The sequence below is a fragment of the Amblyraja radiata genome, chromosome 1 (assembly GCF_010909765.2).
Source record: "Amblyraja radiata isolate CabotCenter1 chromosome 1, sAmbRad1.1.pri, whole genome shotgun sequence".
In the NCBI taxonomy this organism is placed as follows: Eukaryota; Metazoa; Chordata; class Chondrichthyes; order Rajiformes; family Rajidae; genus Amblyraja; species Amblyraja radiata.
The window spans coordinates 136,178,156-136,200,404 of NC_045956.1; the positions used below are offsets into that span (position 1 = coordinate 136,178,156).

The 22,249-nt window shown below is 46.6% G+C and overlaps 1 long non-coding RNA gene across 1 annotated transcript in view; it reads left to right on the forward strand.

Annotated features, from left to right (window-relative positions):
• The first annotated feature begins 7,047 nt into the window (after positions 1-7,047).
• LOC116979650 overlaps positions 7,048-22,249 on the forward strand; it is a 30,641-nt gene continuing 15,439 nt past the window's right edge. Inside the window, exons 1-3 of the long non-coding RNA XR_004413757.1 lie at positions 7,048-7,099; positions 11,260-11,271; positions 12,828-12,830. This is a non-coding gene — a long non-coding RNA (uncharacterized LOC116979650). The remainder of the gene's footprint in view (positions 7,100-11,259; positions 11,272-12,827; positions 12,831-22,249) is intronic.

Here is a 22,249-nt window from a genome sequence, read left to right on the forward strand (position 1 = left end):
ACATAGAAAGTAGGTGCAGGAGTAGGCCATTCGGCCCTTCGAGCCTGCACCGCCATTCAATATGATCATGGCTGATCATCCAACTCAGTATCCCGTACCTGCCTTCTCTCCATACCCCCTGATCCCTTTAGCCACAAGGGCCACATCTAACTCCCTCTTAAATATAGCCAATGAACTGGCCTCAACTACCTTCTGTGGCAGAGAACTCCAGAGATTCACCACTCTCTGTGTGAAAAATGTTTTCCTCATCTCGGTCCTAAAAGATTTACCCCTTATCCTTAAACTGTGACCCCTTGTTCTGGATTCCCCAACATCGGGAACAAACTTCCTGCATCTAGCCTGTCCAACCCCTTAAGAATTTTGTAAGTTTCTATAAGATTTCCCCTCAATCTTCTAAATTCTAGCGAGTACAAGCCGAGTCTATCCAGTCTTTCTTCATATGAAAGTCCTGCCATCCCAGGAATCAGTCTGGTGAACCTTCTCTGTACTCCCTCTATGTCTTTCCTCAGATTAGGAGACCAAAATTTACGCAATACTCCAGGTGTGGTCTCACCAAGACCCTGTACAACTGCAGTAGAACCTCCCTGCTCCTATACTCAAATCCTTTTGCTATGAATGCTATCATACCATTCACTTTCTTCACTGCCTGCTGCACCTGCATGCCTACTTTTAATGACTGGTGTACCATGACACCCAGGTATCGTTGCATCTCCCCTTTTCCTAATCGGCCACCATTCAGATATCAGTCTACTTTCCTGTTTTTGCCACCAAAGTGGATAACCTCACATTTATCCACATTATACTGCATCTGCCATGCATTTGCCCACTCACCCAGCCTATCCAAGTCACCTTGCAGCCTCCTAGAATCCTCCTCACAGCTAACACTGCCCCCAAATGCAAACAAACAGACTAGCTCAATATGTCAAATTGGTCGTCATGAACAAAGTGAAAGAAGGGCATGTTTCTGTTACATGGTTCAAAGAATAGCTTCTTCCCAATAATCCTCATGCTCTTGCACGCTGAACAATACTAACCTCAACTATGAATTTCTATGGACTGTATTTGGTTGCATAAAGAACTGTGAGTTTTGATCTTGCAATAGTATTGTGGTTATTAATTTATTGATTTTTTTTTGTTTCCTATATATTATCGATATATATTGTATTTACAGGTCTGTTATGAGACTACTCACGACCATACAGGCGACACCCCGGCGACCACCGGCGAACATGTGGCGACAGCCAAGTCGCCTGTAGTCGCCTAAAAAAATCGCCTAAGTGGGACAGGCCCATAAGGGTGACCAAGGCATGGCTACCCAACACTATTCAATATTTAGGAAGGAAAAGTAAATTGCATACGAGCATCATTGTTAGTAAATGATCAAATTAGAGCAAGAAAGGATGTTGACTTGAGAAATCATAATGGTAAATCAGTCTGGATGGAGTTAAGAAATATCAAGAAGTTGAAAATATTGATGGGAGCTCTGTATAGGTTTCCATGTTCAAGTGGTAAGGTTTGCACAAAACAGGGGTGTTTTAGGTGTCTAGACACAATCCCATTTGCCCCCGAAGACCAGGAAACGGAAGGAAAAGTCAGTCGGACACCAGCTGATGCTGGACAAAGGGCCGGTAGGAGAACCAGGTCTAACCTTCCACACCGCCAAGGTTGGCTGCAGGAGGCACCCCCTGGGGAACAAAGACTGAAGGCCTGGAGAGGAGAGATGGACTGCAACAAGCCTTTATGGTGAGCTGCAGCTTGGGCTGCGTAAAATGGTGCCAAAATCTGGCAACTATTACATATGGACTCGATGTGCTGTTTCTATCCATGAGGTACTTAATAAGGGATTGTCTTTATGTATGGCAATAATCTCACTGATCTATATGCAAAATATGTATTTCACTGTACCTTGCTACATGTGTCAATAAAAGAACAATTGAACCATTGAATAAGTATCAAGTGGTTTGCGGAGAAAGTGAAAATTTGGTTTTGAGATTGTCCATAATTGTATTATGGATAATTAATACAATATTATATTATTGTAAGGCTCTAAGGGACAAATGTCCTACACCTGGACCTAATTTTCTTTGGTTTCAATTATTGATCTCTCCATCAGGGGGGAGAATTTCATTCCATTCACCCCATTGTATAAGCCATTTATAAAAAAAAGATACAAGATCAAAATAATTTAAGTCATTTACAAAAGTCATATAAAGCTTTGTGATTTGTTTATGCAGCAAACAATATAAACAATGGTTTCTCGATGCTTAGAGCGTAGCAATGGATCTATGCGTGTTTTTCTGTAATGAAGGTCTGACTAGAATTAATAAATGTAGGATTTTTTTCTTTGTCTTCAGACGACTGCAGCCCATGGCAACCTAAAGAGATTTTAATTTAGTTTTGTTTAGTTTAGCGAGGTACAGTGAAAAGCTTTCTTGTTGTGCACTATCCAGTCAATGAAAAGACAATACACGATTACAATCAATCCCTCCACAGTTTACAGATACAAGATAAAGGGAATACCATCTTCTACCCATACCCCATCTCCATCTATCTGCATCCTTGATACTTAACAATTGTGTACTGCAAGTATGTCAATAAGTATCTGCGCAGTGTGCATTAGTAATGATGAACTTATAAACCAGTGACAGGCTTTTGAAACCAAAAAGACCAATAATTTTAGATAATTTTAGATATAATTTATTGCCACACAACCAGGGTCGGTGGAATTTGGGTTGTCAGCAGCAGTACAATAATAAAGAACACACAACCACAATAAAACTGTAACACAAACATCCACCACAGCATTCATCACTGTGGTGGAAGGCACAACATTTGGCCAGTCCTCCTCCATTTCCCCCCCGTGGACAGGACCAGAGTCCAGAGTCAGTCCAGGATCGGCTCTTCCTCACTGGAGACGGCGGCTTTAAGATGGTGTAGGCCGATCGGTCGAGATTTAAAGACTCCGCCGCAGCCAGAAGCACCGTAGACTGCAGGGCCGGCGGTCGAAGCTCCCCTCCAGGGGTGATGGTGAGTCCATGCCGGACCCGCGGTAGAAGTTGGCCGCGGGCCGGCAGTGATGGCTTCTTCTTCCCCCGGGTCCCCCACGAGGGATCCCGGGCTGTAGACGCCGCACCAGCTGGAGCTCTGCAGACCGCGGCTTCAGGCTGCCGGCAGCCCCGGGCCAGCGAAACGTAGCGCTCCCCTCCAGCGAGCCCCAGCGAGGGCTCACCCGCTCCACGCCGAGAGTCCATGCTGCGCCCGCCCCGGTCGCTGAAGCCCCGGGCGCGTCTCCGGGAAAGGCCGCGCCGATCCTTGATGTTAGGCCACGGGGGAGGCGACCTGGAAAAACTTGCCTCTCCATGGAGGAGGCGACCGAAGCGGTTTCCCCCTTACCCCCCCACACCACCCCCCACACAAAACACACGAAGGAACATTAAATACATACTTTAAAACATACTAAAAAATAAAAAAAGGTTGAAAAAAAACTGACGCGCTGCTGACATGGCTGCTGCCAGAGCAGCGCCCCCTACACCCCCTAATCTCCTTTAAGAACTATAGGAATGGACCATAGCACGGATAGTGTTTCAAACTATCGAGAAATGTGTTCGATTTTCAAACTACAGCAACAGTGCAAGAGATTGATCAAATGAAATTTTGAAAAAATGAAAAATAAAATAAAATATCTAGATTGCCAATAATGATTTGGATATTCTCAAGGAAAATTGATGAAAGTAAACTCATTTACACTCAAAGCCGTCCCAGTGTAAAATTATTTTTGGGAGATCTTCAGCAGGTTTTACGGGATTTTTCTGGCTTTCAACATTGAGATTTAGTAGATTTTCTCTCTTCGTAATGTCAGTATTTCATTTTTATTTATTTTAAAAGGTCAAATATGGCATGAACTACCACTGATTGTTGCAATATTGATACGTTAAATGTGAACAAATGCAACAATAGAAATATATATCTGATTTGAAAGTCATAATTCTTCATAAATTAAATTTTCTGTAATAAATCACAGCGTACATTTTCAGTGGCTGCTTGAATACGTTTGACCTCCCTTTATGACATCCAATGATTTTCATCTCTGAAAATGACATTTCAAGATTCTTAATTGTTATTGCTGTGGCCACGTGTCAAAAAAATTCAGGCAGACCCCGTGGCATGCATGGTTTGATGAACTTGGAGATTCTTGTTTCTAGGGGTGGATTCAATAGGATAAATAAAAAATGCTTGTATATCTGACAAAAATATGGGAAATTATGAGATGTAGCTCTGTGGTGGGATGATTTCCTTTGTTCACTTTGTGTAATGAAATTATGAAGCTGTGAAAACTATATCGTAAAAAAATTGTTACAGAAGGAATTATTCCAGTGCATTCAAAGTTTGATAAAGATTTACTGTTGTTTCATTAGTGACTAGAGACCATAAAATGTGAAACATCAAACCAATAAATATAAGAAGATTTATTGAGATAGGTGTCTTCCCCTTTATCATTCAAAATGCCCAAAAGATTCCTAGAAGATGCTTTTGCAATGTTTCCTGTTAAATGATAAACTTATCAACAGCTAGAAGGCCAAAATTAAAAAAAAGAAGTATTTCACACTTTGACCCACACAGCTGATTCTAGCTTTAACCCTGCAAAAATATACAATAGCTCACAATATTTATTCTCAAGTTTCAGTCTTTTTGTGGCTTCTCCAGTGTCCCACTACTAATGGGCCTGGCCCACTTAGGCGATTTTTTAGGCGACTGTCATAGTCGTAGCAGGTCGCTGAATAAACGGTGACTGGACCCTCCCTACGACAATGTCTACGACAAGCTCCAACAACCTACCACCTAGTTGATGTCAAGCTACAACCGGTGACCCAATCGTCGTGACTTAGGAGGTCCACCTACGACCACACCTAGGACAACCTACGGCGACACCTACGATAACCCATGTCCACCCACGACAAGCTACGGCCCTGTTAACGACAACTGAAGACAATTCACGTCGTTTTGGCTTCTAAAGCAATGGAATCACCCAGTTTTCCTATAAAAGAGGTTGTAGGGTTGGGTGTCGAATCATTCTGCATCATGACAACCATGGGGAAACATCAGAGGGCATTGCTCTCACAAGAAGCAGCTGCAGTACAATGTTTGTGTTTACTTTATTGATCAAAATACATGAAATCTAAATATTTGAAAGTGATGCCATGATACACTACTCTGAAATATAATATCTTCATACATCAATTTGTCGTCAAAATGTCCAGCACTTCCTTTATTGATATTGAAATAAACAAAAGTTTTAACAAGAAAAAAGGTTGATAAGAACATACAACAGTGCATACAAAAATATTATAATCACATAAAATTTGAAATTGCCATAATAAATCTATAAATAATCATCATTTTAACAACAACAAAAGTTTGATTTATTATTAGATTAGAAGGAACATACAACAGTGCACTCCCATACCCCAAGGAGGGTCATTGAGTTTCAATAAACTTCAAACATTAAACTTAAAACTTCAAACATAATACAAGTACAAAGACTAAACATCATTTATGGACACATATTACTGATGGGTGATCTGTCTCCATTAATCCTGTAAAATCCAAACTCAAGTCCCCACTTGCATCCTGGGTCTCTGTTCTGGGGGTACCTCTGGCATCACTGGTGCAGGTCTGGGTGTGTTAAGGCTGGGGTAGTATGTGTATGCAGCTGAGAGTGCAAATAAGCTAGTAGATCTTGTGACTGCAATAATAATAATAATAATAATAATAATAATAATATCTTTTATTGTCATTGCACGTCAGTGCGACGAGATTTAGTATGCAGCTTCCAACCGATGTAAAAGAAAAGTAAAATAAATAAATAAGCTGTGTGTCGTGACCATCCGAGGGAGACAGTCCAGGGGGGATGGGGGGCACTCAGCAGGGCCGGTTCAGAGCCGCTATAGCTCTGGGAATAAAGCTGTTTCTGAGTCTGGAGGTTCGGGCGTAGAAGGCCTTGTAACGTCTGCCGGAGGGAAGTAGTTCGAACAGTCCGTTACAAGGGTGTGAGGAGTCTTTATGGATGCTGACGGCCTTCCTGAGGCACCGTGTGTGGTAGATGCCCTCCAAGGCTGGTAGCTGTGTCCCAATAATCCTCTGCGCTCTGTGGACGACGCGCTGAAGAGCTCTCCTCTCCGCCTCTGTGCAGCTGAGATACCATACAGAGATGCCATACGTTAATATGCTCTCTGTGGTGCAGCGGTAGAACGTTGTCAGCAGCTGTTGGGGCAGACCAGTCTTTTTTAATGTCCTCAGGAAGAACAGTCATTGCTGTGCCTTCTTGACCAGCGCAGCGGTGTTGGTGGACCATGTGAGGTCCTCTGAAATGTGAGTGCCCAGAAACTTAAAGCTGGACACTCTCTCCACACTTTCCCCGTAAATGGAGATTGGGGCGTATTCTCCATTATGGGACCTCCTGAAGTCAATAATCAGCTCCTTGGTCTTGGAGGTGTTTAGTGATAAGTTGTTACGTGCGCACCAGTCCGCCAGGTTCTGCACCTCCTCTGTATTTTGTTTCATCACCGTTGGTGATCAGCCCAATCACTGTTGTGTCGTCTGCAAACTTCACGATGGTGTTGGTGTTGAATGCAGGAACACAGTCGTGAGTGAAGAGGGAGTAGAGCATGGGGCTTAGTACACAGCCCTGTGGTGTGTCGGTGCTCAGGGTGATAGTGGAGGACAGGAGCTGGCCCAGTCTCACTGCCTGCGGTCGCTCCGTCAGAAAGTTCAGGATCCAATCGCATATCGGCGAGCTGAGGCCTAGCTGGTGGAGTTTGGTGGTGAGCTTTGTGGGGATGACCGTATTGAATGCAGAGCTATAGTCAATGAAGAGCATCCTCACGTACGTGCCCTGTCTGTCCAGGTGAGTCAGGACAGTGTGAAGAGCCAGAGAGATGGCATCCTCTGTTGATCTATTTGCCCTGTATGCAAAAAGAGTCCAGTGAGGCAGGGATGCTGGATTTGTTGTGGGAGAGGACCAGCCTTTCGAAGCACTTCAAGGCAGTGTATGTGGAAGTAGTGGCTAACTGCTGTGATGGTGTTGATGTAGACTGCTGCTGTGAGTAGGGCTGCTGCTGTCCTGTGGAACTGGGTGACCTGCCCATGGGTGAGGTGGCCATCGGTGAGCATTACATCACTGGTGGTGGCATCTGTGATGGTCCCATCAGTGACTGTGGCTGCAACAGAGAAACATATCAATATTAAGTGGAAGGCAAAAAATTAAAACTGTTCACAAGCTGTATGTGACAAAGATTTTCAAGTCCAATTCACAAAAGGTATTATAAAATTAGATAGCTGGTAAGCCTGCTGATGTGGTGGTCCCTTCAGTGGCATCTGCTGTGGTGGTCCCATCAGTCCCAACTGTGGCTGTCCCATCTATTGCTGTCCCATGTGTCCCATCTGCTGCTGAGTCTGCAACACACATGAATTCATTGTGAATATTTCACACAAAAACATAAATTTTAAGGTCAAATATTAAAGTATAATGTTCCCAAAATTACACAAACCTTACTTTAAATATTTAACGACTGGGAGAAGTTATGGGTCATTGTGATGGCAGCCAGGGTGTAGTGAACCCACATGTTCTCATGTATCTTGAGCATCTAAGTCTTTAAGATTCCCTGGAAGGTGTCAACAGCCCTCTCATGTGGTGGCTAGGGCTGTGTCATGGTCTGTGTCGCCTCCCTGGCCTGTGTTGCCTGCTGCTTGAGCTGCAACATAAATGAGTATGATACAGGTGAGTAAATTTGGGGGGGGAAAGGAGAAGAGGATGGATGGATGGATGGATGGATGGATGGATGGATGGATGGATGGATGGATGGATGGATGGATGGATGGATGGATGGGTGGATGGGTGGATGGATGGATGGATGGATGGATGGATGGATGGATGGATGGATGGATGGATGGATGGATGGATGGATGGATGGATGGATGGATGGATGGATGGATGGGTGGATGGGTGGATGGGTGGATGGGTGGATGGGTGGGTGGTTGGATGGGTGGATGGGTGGATGGGTGGATGGGTGGATGGGTGGATGGGTGGATGGATGGATGGATGGATGGATGGATGGACGGACGGACGGACGGACGGACGGACGGACGGACGGACGGATGGACGGACGGACGGACGGACGGACGGACGGACGGAGGGACGGACGGACGGACGGACGGACGGATGGACGGACGGACGGACGGATGGATGGATGGATGGATAAATTTCCCCCAAAGTACTTACTGCCTTGATCAGCTCATGCTGACTTGGCTCTTTCTCATCTACCTCAGTTGCATTTGGGGAGGAGCCTACAGTGAAGCTGGCAGTGGTCCTGCTCCTCTTGCTGTGATGCTGACTGGTGGAGGTGATGGATCCAGAGGTTCCCTCAAGTGGATCAAACTCCTGGACATACTGGGCAGTGGCTTCTTCTTGTCAAACTGGAAGAAAATAAATGTATTTTTCAAACTTACAAGACAATCAGGGCGTGGCAGCAAGATGACAATCAAATTATCAATTTCACAATAACTATTTTATAATAATTACCTTCTTGGTGCTCTCTCTCCTCTCCACTCGTACTAAATGTGAATGGATAAAGCCCCATTTGTCGATGATCCACTGCTGACTTGTTCCCACTATGAGATAGCTTGCCATATATTTTTCTCTGACTTTTGCACCACAGACAGAGTTAGGCATCTGTAAAAAATAAAAAATAAAGACCAGTGTGAATTGCCTGCCTGCAAGAGAATGGAAGAGCTACTGCTTGAAGAACTACTTACCATATGTGATACAGCAAGTTTTAACAGACTGTACATATTACCACATATGGCAAAAAAAATACACAGAAAAAAAATAACCCCAAATAATACAAAATGCAACTGGTAGGCAAAATGTACAGGCAAACCTACTGGTGGCTTATGGCACTATTATCTGTCCACAATTTAATGTCATGGCAAACAAGATGCCAAAACATATATTTTTTTTCATTACAGTATTTCCCGGCAATGAAGACGCACCTGCGTCGAATACGCGCCCAACCACCTCCACCGGTTGCGACTGTGTCGAAGGACACAGTGGCTGGCTGGCGGGTGGGCCGGCATAAGGTGCTGAGGTGGCAACTGGTTCCGCTGTCCGGTCCCGGCGGCTGCTTGCAGCCACCCAAGCTACTTCCCTCCCCGACCACAATGCAGTGGCTCCGCGCCGCGACAGTGGTGAGTGAGTGCTGGCATGATCTCCGACCCCCTTTTCCTCAACCCTCCTGCCCTCCCCGTAACTTTACCCCAGCGACCCAGCCAAGTTTACTACTTTGTGCAGCCCAGGCTGGACTTCCCACTCGCTGTGGAAAGGAACTCTTACCCCCACAGCGCTGCCCTTTTACAGCCGCTTCCCACTTCACACAGTTCCAGGGTCGAAGGTGTGGCAGGTCGCAATGAGAGTGGCATTGCTCAGGCTAACCTTTGGCCTCCATGATGTAGGTAAATGTTCGGGCCTTATTTTTGACTAAAAAATAGCGTCTTGGACAACGGGAAATACAGCACATTGATTCTGGATCAGGAGACACACAACATAAATTTATGGACCTGAAATACAGGTATGTGAAGAGGAAACAACTAGTTAAGGCCAAAGTTGGATCCTTGAAGACAGAAAAGTGTGAATTTATTATGGTGAACAAGGAAATGGCAGATGAGTTGAACAGGTACTTTGGATCCGTCTGCATTAAGGAGGACACAAACAATCTTCCTGATGTACTAGTGGCCAGAGGATCTAGGATGGCGGAGGAACTGAGGGAGATGCACATTAGGCAGGAAATGGTGTTGGGGAGACTGATGGGACGGAAGGCTGATAAATCCCCAGGGCCTGATGGTCTGCATCCCAGGGTACTTAAGGAAGTGGCTCGGGAACTCGTGGATGCATTGGTGATCATTTTCCAATGTTCTATAGATTCAGGATCAGTTCCTGTGGATTGGAGGGTAGCTAATGTTGTCCCACTCTTTAAGAAGGGCAGCAGAGGGAAAACAAGGAATTATAGACCAGTTAGCCTGACATCGGTGATGGGGAAGATGCTGGAGTCAATTATAAAAGGTAAAATAGCAGCACATTTGGATAGCAGTAACAGGATTGGTCTGAGTCAGCATGGATTTATGAAGGGGAAATCATGCTTGACTAATCTTCTGGAATTTTTTGAGGTTGTAACCAGGATAATGGACAAGGGAGAGCCAGTGGATGTAGTGTACCTAAACTTTCAGAAAGCATTTGATAAGGTCCCATAAAGGAGATTAGTGGGCAAAATTAGAGCACATGGTTTTTGGGGGTACTGTGCTGACATGGATAGAGAAGTGGTTGGCAGACAAGTGGTTGGAAACAAAGGGTAGGAATTAACGGGTCCCTTTCAGAATGGCAGGCAATGACTAGTGGGGTACCGCAAGGCTCGGTGCTGGGACCGCAGCTATTTACAAAATATATTAATGATTTGGATGAAGGGATTAAAGGTAACATTATTAAATTTGCAGATGACACAAAGCTGGGTGGCAGTGTGAACAGTGAGGAGGATGCTATGTGAATGCAGGGTGACTTGGACAGGTTGGGTGAGTGGGCAGATGCATGGCAGATGCTGTTTAATGTGGATAAATGTGAGGTTATCCACTTTGGTGGCAAAAACCAGAAGGCAGATTATTAAGTTGGGAAAAGGGGAAGTACAACGGGATCTGAGGTTTTTGTTCATCAGTCACTGAAAGTAAGCATGCAGGTAAAGCAGGCAGTGAAGAAAGCGAATGGCATGTTGGCCATCATAACAAGAGGGGTTGAGTATAGGAGCAAAGAGGTCCTCCTGCAGTTCTACAGGGCCCTAATGAGACCACACCTGGAGTATTGTGTGCAATTTTGGTCTCCAAACTTGAGGAAGGACTTTCTTGCTATTGAGGGAGTGCAGCGTAGGTCCACAATGTTAATTCCCGGGATGGCGGGACTGTCATATGTTGATAGGTTGAAGCGGCTGGGCTTGTATTCTCTGGAATTTAGGATGAGAGGGCATCTTATTGAAGCATGTAAGATTATTAACGGTTTGGACATGCTAGAGGCAGGAAACATGTTTTCAATGTTGGGGGAGTCCAGAACCAGAGGCCATAATTTAAGAATAAGGGGTAAGCCATTTAGAACGGAGATTAGGAAAAACTCTTTCACTCAGAGAGTTGTGAGTGTGGAATTCTCTGCCTCAGAGGGCGGTGAAGGCTGGTTCTGTGGTTGCTTTCAAGAGGGAGTTAGATAGAGCTCTTAGGGATGGCGGAGTCAGGGTATATGGTGAGAGGGCAGGAACGGAGTACTGATTGTGGGTGATCAGCCATGATCACATTGAATGGCAGTGCTGGCTCGAAGGGCCGAAAGGCCTACTTCTGCACTATTGTCTATTACAGAGAAACAAAGTACGTACTTACAGGTGCAGTCAGGGAACTCCTTGGCATTGGTGTCAAGTAGTGAGTTGTTCCTGTTCTTCCTTCGAAAATCTTGGTAGTTCTTGTCATACAACTCTGGGTTTGATTGATACCTCTCGACCAGCTTGTCCCTGCTGAACTCATAATGAACTACCTTGGGACTCCTGCCCTTCTTCACCTCACTGAGGCATCTGTGTCTGGGTCAGCAGCAGCAGCAGAAGCAGCAGAAGCAGCAGTACCTGTAGTCTTGGCATGACGGCCAGTCCAGGCTGGGGTGGTGGTGGGGACGGGCCACCTCCCTGGTCTTCTCGTGGGCCTCCTCATCCTGGGGCTCCACCTGCCTGGTGGGTGGGGGTGGGGTTTGGGGCTTGCCCTTGCGCTGCCCCTTCCTTCTCCTTGGAGCCATGTTGCACTATCCGATGTCCAATGTCCGCAACACCAAATGCGCAATGTCCACGCACTATATTCACCTGATCACGTGGAGTTATGGACTTGGGTTTCTCCAATGTGCCAATGGAATTCACCAAAGTCAGCACCGGCGACAACCTTCGTCACCTGGCGAAAACCTACGTTAACCTGGTGACAACCGACGACAGCACCTACATCAGAAGAAGTCAAGCTACGCTCATTGGCAACAAACCTACTGTCGCCGACTGTTGCTGAAAAATTTGAAACATGTTGAAAATCCAGAAAGACGCTACGACTCTTTGAGTGATTGAGGAGACTACCTTCGACCATACAGGCGACACCGGTGACCATGTGTGAACAGCCAAGTCCATGTGTGAACAGCCAAGTCGCCTGTAGTCACCTAAAATATCGCCTAAGTGGGACCGGCCCATTATAATTCTTTTGATGCAATAACTGTTTATTTTCACAGTCTAACATTTAACGTTTCTTTCTGCTGGTGAGGAATAAAAAAATGTGGGCTGTTTCAATAATTGGACCCTTCATCTTATTTCACAGTTATAGTTACTGAAGTGTAAATTCGATAGCCCACAGAAATTGGCACAAGGATCATCATGAGCGATTTATTGGCATTTAATGTTTCTGGTACAGCCTCTCAATAACTATGTGCTGCTTGTTGATTCATAAGGTTGTTGCATGCAATCTCAGTGGGAGGTGGTGAGATGTAGGTCAATATCATGAATGAATTATACCAGTTGATACTTGCTGTTCGCTGTTTCAGCCAACAACTCTTAAGGAGATGTACAATGTGATCAACGCCAATGCCAGTGAATTATAAGCTGCTGATGATGTTGGAATGTGCCTGTAACTTTCACCCTCCCTCTGCAGAAACCCGATCCTGTACCATTCATCTTTCAGATGGAGTGTTTTCACGGGTTGGCTTGCAGAAGAAAGTTGTTGAGAGTGTGCAGTGACATTTTCTGTGGGGTGTCAAGGAGGCCAGTATCATTCTTGCCCAGGGCTTTGGCCAGAATTTGGTGCTCATTCGGTTCACATGGAAGTTGTAACCTGCTCCAACTCAGCAATTGCCGATTCAGCGACGGACTCCAGCGGATACCCTGTTACATCGGGATGCTCTGGCAGGCGGCTACAAAACCCATTGGAAACTCTGTACACATTGCAAATTGTTCTAACTGTGCTCAATCTAGCAGCAATGTTTAAGAAAGAACTGCAGATGCTGGAACAATCGAAGGTAGACAAAAATGCTGTTGAAACTCAGCGGGTGAGGCATCATCTATGGAGCGAAGTGGATGAAGTTTTCGGTCGAGACCCTGCTTCAGACTGATGAGGGGGGGGGGGCAGGAAGAAGAAAGGAAGAGGTGGAGACAATGGGCTGAGGGAGAGTTGGGAAGGGGAGGGGAAAGAAGGAGAAAGCAAGGACTATCTGAAATTGGAGAAGTCAATGTTCATACCGCTAGGGTGTAAACTACCTAAGCAAAATATGAGGTGCTGCTCCTCCAATTTACGATGGGACTCACTCTGGCCATGGAGGAGACCCAGGACAGAAAGGTTGGATTCGGAATGGGAGGGACAGTTGAAGTGCTGAGCCACCGGGAGATCAGGTTGGTTATTGCGAACCGAGCGGAGGTACATCGAAGGCCGTCACAGTCAGACACACCGACCGCACGCCGGTGTTCTTCTCTGACCACTGCCTCCTGTCACCTACAGGAGGACCGGAAGGCAGGCAGAGGGATGTGGAAGTTAAATGTGAAGCTGTTGACCCCAGAGAACATTGAGAAGCTAAAGAGGGACTACGCATGTTGGAGAACTGTGAGGCCCCTCTTTGACTCCCCGACACCCTGGTGGGAAGCAACCAAGGAGAACATTTAGAGGGTTTATAGAGCAAGACAGTCAGAGGGAATTGTGTCAACTCCAGACAGATTTGCAGCAACTGCTCTTCTGTAGTCAAGAGGGGTGGATGTGCGGGAGGAACTTAGAGAGTTGAAGGGCCGGTGAGCTCGGCTCTTTACCTCTGAATCTTCCAAGATCATCTTCCGATCCACGGTCCGCCACGTGTAGCAGGATTAGACGTGCTCACGCTTATTCTTCAAAAAGGTTCACAGGGGGAGCTCTGTGATGAACAGCCTTAGGGAGGAGGACAGCTCTGTAACATCCATGCAGACGGATATGCTGAGGATCTGCAAACCCTTTTATACGGATTTGTATGACAGAAAGGCCACAAACAGCACTGCTTCGCAGAACTTCCTGTCCTCTATCACAGAGGCCTTGGAGGACAGCAAGCGGGAGAGTCTGGACCAACCACTGACCCTAGAGGAGCTGACTGGCTCCATCCGTTCCTTTAACTCAAGTAAAACTCCCGGAAGCGATGGCTTACTGGCCGAGTTGTATTCGGCCCTGTGGGATTGGGTGGGCCCGGACCTGCTGGAAGTGTACAACGACATGCTTCTAGCCGGCAGCATGTTAGACTCCATGAGGAAGGGCAGCATCACCCTAATCTACAAGCAGAAGGGGGAGATGAAGGATATAAAGAATTGGAGACCCATCACATTGTCGAATGTTGATTATAAGATCCTGTCTAAGGCCATCGCCAACCGGGTCAAGTCTGCTCTGGGACGGGTGATCCACCCGGACCAAACTTGTGCTGTACCTGGCAGGAAAATCTCAGACAGCCTGGTGCTGCTGAGAGATACCATTGCCTACATGCAGGACTGATGGGTGGATGCTTGCCTAGTCCACTTTGACCAGGAGAAGGCCTTCGACAGGATATCGCACACGTACATGAGGGACGTGCTCTCCAAAATGGACATTCGGGAGGGAATCAGAAATAGGATCCAACTGCTCTACACCGATATCTGTAGTGCAGTCCAAATCAATGGGTGGGAATCAGCTTTCCCGTCAGGTCTGGAGTCAGGCAGGGTTGCCCTCTTTCCCCTGTCTTGTTCGTCTGTTGTATTGAACCTTTTGCCGAGTCCATCAGGAAGGACGCGAGCATAAGAGGTGACATTGCCAGGCAGTGGTGGCACTCAGGTCAAAACCTCCCTGTACATGGGCGATGTCGCCATCTTCTGCTCGGATCCAGGGTCGGTCCGCAGATTGATCAGCATCTGCGACCTGTTGGAGTCGGCCACGGGAGCCAGGGTGAACCGCAGGAAGAGCGAGGTCATGCTCTTTGACATCTGGCCTGAACGATCTTCCGTCACCTTCACCACTTGAAGGTGCTGGGGATCTGGTTCGGGGGGGCTGAGGCGTGTGACACGAATTGGCTGGAGCGTATAGCCAAGGTGGGGAAGAAACTGGAACTGTGGAAGCAACGCCTCCTCTCCATAACAGGGTAAAATGTGGTCATCAGGTGTGAGGTGCTCTCGGGGCTGCTGTACTGTGCAAGTGTGGCCTGTCCCTCCCTCCTACGCCACAGGCATCACCCGGGCCGTCTTCCAGTTCATCTGGGGGTCGAGGATGGCCTGGGTGCGACGGGCTACAATGCACAAGTCGGCAGACAACGAGGATAAAAGTGTGCCCAACGTCGCCCTCACCCTGATGGCCACCTTTGTGTGTGGCTGCATCAGATGGAGCGGAGAGCCAAGGCACGTGGGCACCAACTGTCACTACCTGCTGAGGTTCTACCTGTCCCTGGTGTTGCGAATGATGGGCCTGGCGCAGATGCCACGCAATGTGCCCGTCAGCTGGACATTGCTGCACCATCTGTCATTCGTGGAAAGGTTCTTCAAGCCAAACACCTTTGACCACAAGTCCATTGGGCAGTGGTCAGCACGGAACATCCTGCAGGCACTGCAGGGAAATGACTCCATGAATCCTGTGGCGTGGTTCCCAGTGCAGGCTGCCCAGCTTGTCTGGCAAAATGCCTCATCGCCAGAACTCACCAACAAGCACCAAGACCTGGCTTTCCTGGTGGTGAGGGGAGCCCTCCCATTCAGATCCTTCCTGCACCATCGGAACCTCACTACAAGCTCACACTTCGCTTGATACGGCTGCTATGTAGAGGAGATGGATGCCCACCTCTTTACAGAGTGTGGATTTGTGGAGAGAGTCTGGAGAGGTCTGCAAGTGTTCTTGTCACGGTTTATTCCGAACAGCTCCATCACAGAGGACTCTGTGATTTACGGACTGTTCCCAGGGACGCATTCAGAGACTGACATCGTGTGCTGCTGGAAGGTCATCAACTCGGTGAAAGATGATCTTTGGTCTGCCAGGGCGTTGTTCACCACCCAGCAGAGTGAGATGTCCGTTGGGGAATGTTGCCGACTGGCCCGCTGCAGATTGCAGGAGTACGTGATGAAAGACATACTGAAGCTCGGTGCAGCCAACGCCAAGGCTCGGTGCGGGAGGAACACAGTCTAGGTTCCTTCCGCTGCTGGACATGGGGGGCAGGATGTGGTGGAGACGCCCCTCAAAATAAGGGAAGGGATTCCACGCCAGTGGGCCACATGAGTGGCAAGGATGGGGGATAAATTTGTGAATTTTGAGCAATGTATGTAGACTATATTGAATATTTTGTATAACCTCCGAAAAAAAGTCGGATTAATTTTTTGCACGGTTCATGTATTGTATATTTATTACCTGAATAAAGTCTATTTTGAAATAAATTTTTAAAAAAAGAACTGAGCGGAGGTGTTGGGCGAAGCGATCGCCAAGCCTACGCTTGGTCTCACCGATGTAGAGCAGCTGACACCTAGAGCAGCGGATGCAATAGATGAGGTTGGAGGAGGCAAGTGGGACTAGTGTAGGTAGGACATTGTTGGCCAGTGTGGGCGAGTTGGGCCGAAGGGCCTGTTTCCATACTCTATCACACTATGACACATGAAAGAAACACATATAGTCACAAGGAGAACATGCAGGCTCTGCATAGGCATGACCAGTGATCAGAATTGAGCTTGGGTTACTTGAGCTGTGAGGCAGCAGCTTACCAGCTGTGTTATTATGACACCCTCTCTCATTTGGCAGTCTGTTGATCACTGATATCTGACCATTATGGAGCTTGGGTAAAAATGTGGGCAGAAACTGATCATTATCTTTTCTGTGCCAAATTGCAATAAGTTACAATGTTACCCCATTTTAGATTCCATTCCAATCATAATTCAGAGCACCTCTGCGACTATTGTAGACCCTATGCTGAAGATCTTGCACAGTCACCTTTATACAATCTTTCAATCTTTTCAGCAGTGTATTGCAAATGCAAAATATTTTAGAGCACCAAAAAAAATGCAATAACCTTCCCATGTAATTGATCTTCTTTATTATATTTTTGAGACAAACACTCCTTGAACACCATAAAATGGGCTAAAGTGTCTTCTATTATTCTTGGTATTGGAAGCAAGGGATAGAAAACAGCATTTTTTTGAGTGCCGTCCAGGGAAATCACACCTTACATGAGTACGTAAAGTTGCATAAAAGAGAAAATAACCAGAACATAGAATATAGTGTTACAGGGAGAGGGCAGATATAAAAAAGTGCAAGGGCCATAACGAGGTAGATTGGAAGATCAGGAATTTATCTTTAGCATTTGAAAAATCTGTTCAAGAGACTGATAACACCAGGAAAGAAGTTTGTAGAGTCATAGAGTCATACAGCAAGGAAACTGAGCCAACTTGCCCATGCAAAACAAGATGCCCCATCTATGTTAGTCCCATCTGCCTGCATTTAGCCTACCTTTATTAAACTTATTGGTTAGTTTAGTTAAGATATACAGCATGGAAACAGGCCCTTCAGCCCACTGCGTCCACACTGACTAATGACCTGCGCACATTAACACTATCCTACACACACTAGGGACAAATCTTTGCTGGATAGCATGCAAGCAAATGCTTGTCACTGTAGTTGCAGGTGACACAAGTAAACTAAACTAAACTAAACACCCCTTCTTTTCTATAGAGCTGTTCGTACCTTTCTTTCGACTTTTGTATCTTCCATTTTGCAGCTTTTGTAATATTCCTGGCCCAGCTGCATTAAAATTTCATTCTAAAAATGAGAAGTTATGGGATGATATTGAAGTTAGCAAATGCTATGAATATCTCATTGAACAGAATATTACCATTATCCTGCTGCTGTAGAAATGCTGTGAATATATTTATCTCTGCTGGTCCTCTAAAGCCATTCAATTTGCCTGCTATGTTCACCATATGATGCATACAATTTACCGCTGAAATGTGTATGGACACTTTAAGCAGATTGTTGGACGATAGATCTGTGTCCATCTAGATAAAGCTATTTCAGAATTCCGCATCAATTTGCTACAATGCTGTTCAGAGATACAAATATAATTTGTGAGATGCAGCCGATGTTATGACACTTTTCTGAGGGTTGCCACCTTATTATGGTGGAGAAGCTTGAATGCTCCCATGAAAGTGAAACCCCATCTGGAGCTGTACCTCTGGCTGCGTCATCCATGATAATAAGGTTGAGGAGGATGAACCTGACAAAGCACGGCCCAAGAAGAAGACCTCAATAGTGAAACAGGTGGAGGTTGATGGCTGGTCAAGTTGCGGTAGAATAGTGTTAGAGAATGGCGTGATCGCAAGTTGGCATGGACTCGGCGGGCTGAAAGGCCTCTTTCCACACTGTATCTCTAAACTAAACTAAACTAAACTAACAGGGAGACACCTAATTGTAGTGGCTTTCATACCATTTGACCAAGATCTGTCTCTGTCAAGGACCTTAAGCGAGTTCGGTATTCCGTAAAACGCAAGGAATCATGGGATTTGTCAAAGGTTATTCGCCATACAGAAAAAGCGAATGAAGCGCTGGCTGAACAAACTGTGTATAAATTCTTATCTTTATTCATAATTTATGTGTAAAAATATATTTAATCTGAGGAACATGGGTGCCAGGTAGCGGGAGAGCGGGGTATAACAGCGAGAGAGAGAGGGAGACAGGGGAGAAACTGGACCGGTGGAGAGACATTCTCGGCTGCTGTGTGCACAGTCCCGCACCTCATCCATAACCAGGATCGAACTCGGGTCCCCGGCGCCGCAAGCGCTGCCTAACCGCCATTGGACCGTTCCATCCCCCCCGCCCCCGAGTGTCCCATCCCCGCCCGGGGGCCGGCCAGAGACGTCCGGGGTGACCCCGGACTGATGGGACACCGTCCCGGAGCAGCGTCCAACAGGCCCACAGCCAGCGTGGAGAAGAAGCTGCAACTCCAGCCCAATCCTACTCCAACTCCCGAGGAACCCACTCCCCGACTGGCCGGGGACCACCAGCCGCACCCCCTGCCCCACTCAACGGCCGCCGACCACTCTCCCCCTGGCGCCGGCGAAAGCCGAGCACTAGCCATCAATGGGGATATACACAAAGCACTGCAGCAACTCAGCTGGACAGGCAGCATCGCCAGAGAAAAGGAATGGGTGACGTTTCGGGTTGAGACCCTTCTCCAGAGAAGTTGCCTGACCCGCCGAGCCACCGCAGCACCCCACATGCATCCCCCCCGCCAGCACCGAGGGGGCCAACTGACAGCCACTGGACAAGGAGAGAGGTGCAGCCGATGGTCACTGACCCACCAGAGAACAGGCCCCCCAGGAGCCGGAGCAGAGCCGAACTGGAGCCAACATCTCCCCCGCTGACCCGCCGGCCTAGGGCCACCCCGGACACCTCTGGCCACCTCCAGCCACCCCCGGACAGGGACGGGACACCCAGGAGGGGACGGGGATGGCACAGCAGCAACTCAACAGCGCACGCAGCGCCGGAGACCCGGGTCCGACCCTGACCACCATCCCACGAAGCATCACAATCTCGCTTACTCACCGAAGCATAAAGAAATAAAGACAACAAAATCATCATAGTTGTTTACAAAGGAACAATAAATACAACTAAATCATAGTTTGAAAGCTGTGTTTTCTAACCTAGAAGAATCAAAGCTTGAAAATACGGATGAAATGAAGGTCTATATGTACACAGCTGCACTGATTCCAGCAATGTTTACGCAGAGTGACCTATGACCTGGGCATGCGCAGTCGGAATACCGAACTCGCTTTTTGTTCATGCACCAGTCTCCACTCATTAAAATATGGCATTCACGGACATCTACCAGGAAGGAATACCATCTGCACATACGTTGATAAAGTCTGTGGCTCCAGGATGCACTTCTTCAGCCATCTCGGGACCCACAGAAAGGACCACCAACATGTCAAGCCTACTAGACCTCTTGTGATCACAAGTGATGATTATAATGATATATACTGAGGTTTAGTATCAGAGAGGTTGAGGCAGGGCAGAGAGATCTTTACTCTGTCATTGGTAGTATAGTTTGACTGAAAGGAATTTCAGCTGAAGCGAGGTCTTAATCACCTGTCATTATTCACATTAAGTACTCTGCACACAGCTCAAAAATGAGCACTTAAAATAATTTGTAATTTTAATTGTTAATGGGGCAATATATTTGTGCTATCCTGAATATGTCCGCAACCAGAAGAGCAGCCTGTCCTTGTATACATGACCGAGTAGAAGATAATTGACTGCCTCTGAACTATTTATCATTGCTTTCCGTGGCATTGATGGGACTGAAATTATGCCAATGCACGCTCTGCAAAAGTCCATTCACTTTTTATGTATACATCTTTTTACCCATTCATACAAAAACATGTAAAAATAATAAACCTGAATAATATTATTACTGTAAACATATTCTCAGTAAGAACCCATTGGCAGGTGTTTTGTCAGAGGTCTTAGTTTTGCACCTAAACACACATCTTTGCTGTAATTCAGTTTCCTGTACAAGGTGGGTGGCTCAGATGTGTTTCCAGTGAGATGAGTTCCCTTCAGGAAATTCACACTGGAAATTCCACAAGGTTACTGGCAGACAATTGTGTCAAGTCTGTTTGCCTAGTAATTTCCAGAACAGGAGTATGTTTTAAAGTGGAATTAAAAATCCCAAGATAATGCCATTAGTCAAATTGGATCCATTAAGACATAAGTAGAATAAAAAGCTAATCTCTATGTAAGGCAATTTACACAAGAAAGCATTGAACAGGAAAAGGTGTTTATCAAGTGCGATCTTTCCTCAGGTTGCCTACAATCTGTGTTGTAAAATTTCTATCTAATTTCATTTGGGAAGCTAGTGGCAGAGTGGCATGTTGAATGCAAATTAAATGAAACTGCTGAAAAGATACTGACACTAAATCAATACACTTTAGCTTTAACCGGTTTCTTTCCTCGGCTTGATATGTTCAATGTCAGAATAGATCAGGACCCAGCATCTTCTACTTTGCGTTCAGTCATCTATGTATTCTGTGTACATTATTTTTAACAACGTACAAATTTACATTTTTAGTAAATTTTTCCGAAAGGCACTATTGATTTCATTTACTGTGTCACTTCAGATATCAATTTTTGTCCAATTCATGTCTTGCTGGATTTCATATGGCTTTAATTGGTTTCCGGCCAAATTATATGATAGATAATGTAGTTGAATACATTGTGTAGATTGAATACATTTACTACATCATGATATGCTAAAGTTGATTGGAGTAGGAATTAGTGGGCAAAGGACCATCTGGAAACTGCGATGCTTTTAAAAGTGTGATGACAAGAGTTCAGGGCATGCATGAGTGAAGGACAAGACAGGGCTCTGTTAGGGTGAAGGACAAGTCTTCGGTAGGCGGCGCGACTCTCGTCAGCTGCGGCCTCTGCAGTCCGTCTGCGTTTTTATTATTTTATGTCTATGTTTTTATGTAGTTTTTGTTATTTTTGTTGGGGTATGTGTGTGGGGGTGGTGTGGGGGGGTTGGGGGTAACTTTTAAATCTCTCCCTGCACGGGAGACCCGACCTTTTCTTTGTCGGGTCTCCGTTGTCGTTGGGGCTGCAACGAGGAGCGGCCTCCAACAGGAAGACCGGGGGCTGTGGTGCCGACTACTCACCTCACCTCACCGTCGCGGAGCTGGCCGAGTCCAGAGCGGGTGGAGCTGTGGTGGACGCTGCTGCGACCCGACCCCCGGAGATTCGGTGGCTGCAACTGCGGGTTTGGAGGACGGTAACACCGGGAGCCCGCGGGTCCCTGGAGGGAGACCGCTTTTCGGGGCTTCCGCAGCGGCGACTTCTCCCGCCCGAGTTGCGGGGTTGAAGAGTTCCTGGAGCGGGGCCTTACACCACTGCCCCGCGCGGCTTGGAATGGCTGCGGGTCTCTGCGAGCGCACGCCGGGGGCTCTAACATCAAGAACCCGGTGTGCGACCTTGCATCACCCGGCGTGGTTTAATGGCCACGGGACAATCGCCATCGCCCGCCGGGGGCTTTGACTTTGACTGACATCGGGGGGGAGAGTGCAGTGGAGAGAGAAGTTTTTTTGGCCTTCCATCACAGCAATGTGATGGATGTTTATGTAAATTATGTTGTGTCTTGGGTCTATTTGTTTGT